The following is a 1,181-nucleotide window of genomic DNA, read 5'->3' as shown; positions in this document are numbered from 1 at the left end:
ATTAGGATAATACGTTGGCATGACATCGTGGGCCGAAGGATCTATACTGTGCTGTACTGTTCTATGTTCTAATCTGTTTTGCTGAATTTGCCTTTGCCAAGGATGTGTTTATGGGATGCTGCTATAGTGAAACAGTTGATGTAGAGTAGTTAAATAATATATTAATTTGCTAAGTAATTCGATAGAGTTAAATATAAGCCTTTTTTTCTGTTTGCGTTGTAACTGTGATGTAAGAAAAGAAATGCATTTTGCTTGTAACGTCGTCATGTGACCAATTGAATCAGATCAGGAACACAGCACCTTACAAATAAGATAAAAGTTAGGACCCAGCTATATGCTTGATATATTTTGAGGACATTTGGTCTGGTCCATTACATCGCTTGTGTAGTACCTGCTCAATCCCTTTTCTGGACATTGTATTTTCTGATTCCCTTTATGTATCCTAGTTTTTATCTCTGCTTAAAAAAAGATCTTTTTGCTATAATCTGCTGCGTCATAATGTCCCTTCTTGAAGGCATAATGAGTTTCCTTGATTTTATTTTGCATTTAGTTCACCTCCTTGTTCCGGTCAATATTCATACATGCATGATTGTCACCATATAATGGCTGCCTAGTTATTTTCACATTGCTGTAAGAGGTGATTTTCTTACACCTGTCTTTTGGAAATTCTAATTAAGCCTATAGCTCAAGCGTATCTCATTGTCTGCAATAAGAATTTGACCTATCTCAGTTTCATCAACCGTTTAATAAATGTATTCCATTTATTCCTTCGAATCCACTCTCAGTTCCAGATTTATTTACCATCCTCTCAAATATAGAATATTTATTTTTCCCTGGAAAATGATGATACGTTTCAGTGTATTTATTTGATTAGTAAGTGACAATGTTAGGAATGTTTCAAATGAGTGAAACCGGGAGCTGCGTGGAACTGTGCCCACCCTAGAATGGAAAATTAGACGAAAATTACTCTGTTCACTGACTGTAATCACTCAACATTGCCAATATAATGAGATGGAAACTTTTTTAATCAGGGATGTTTGATTACTTAAGTAAATGTCACAAGTAACATATTTCTTTCCCAAACAGGTCTAATAGCGAAGTAGGAATTCAGAATATTTAGAATGATAGTGCGGGTCTTTGGGGTGAACAGGTCTCTGCAAATTTGCTATGCGGTCAGAGTG

The sequence above is a fragment of the Rhincodon typus genome, chromosome 35 (assembly GCF_021869965.1).
Source record: "Rhincodon typus isolate 14 chromosome 35, sRhiTyp1.1, whole genome shotgun sequence".
Classification (NCBI taxonomy): Eukaryota; Metazoa; Chordata; class Chondrichthyes; order Orectolobiformes; family Rhincodontidae; genus Rhincodon; species Rhincodon typus.
The sequence above is the reverse complement of the archived record's forward strand: the minus strand, read 5'-3'. Positions refer to the sequence as shown.